This window comes from Mustela nivalis, assembly GCF_964662115.1.
Source record: "Mustela nivalis genome assembly, chromosome: 5".
NCBI lineage: Eukaryota > Metazoa > Chordata > Mammalia > Carnivora > Mustelidae > Mustela > Mustela nivalis.
In genome coordinates, this window is record NC_139024.1 from 118,716,959 (window position 1) to 118,717,302 (window position 344).

Genomic DNA, 344 nt, shown 5'->3' on the forward strand with positions numbered 1-344 from the left:
ATTTTGATTAAGTATAATGTATAATAATGATTATCTAAAAATAGAAATACGTGTTTAAAACCATATGGTTACATCAAAGACTGTAATTATATTGTGTTCTATCTCAAACTTTTGAGCACAGCACTGCCTAGTACAGAGCTGGCTCACACTAGGGGTTCAGTAAAATATTTCACATACAACTGGATCAAACCTTTAAAGCATTAAATTAAAATAATCCTTTCAATGCAGGAAATCCAAGTTTCAAAAAAGACTCTTCATAGTGAATCTCTGACCAGCAACTGATGATGCAGTATATCTCTGATGCTGGTTGGTTCTCAGCACCGAGATTACCCAATCCAGTAACA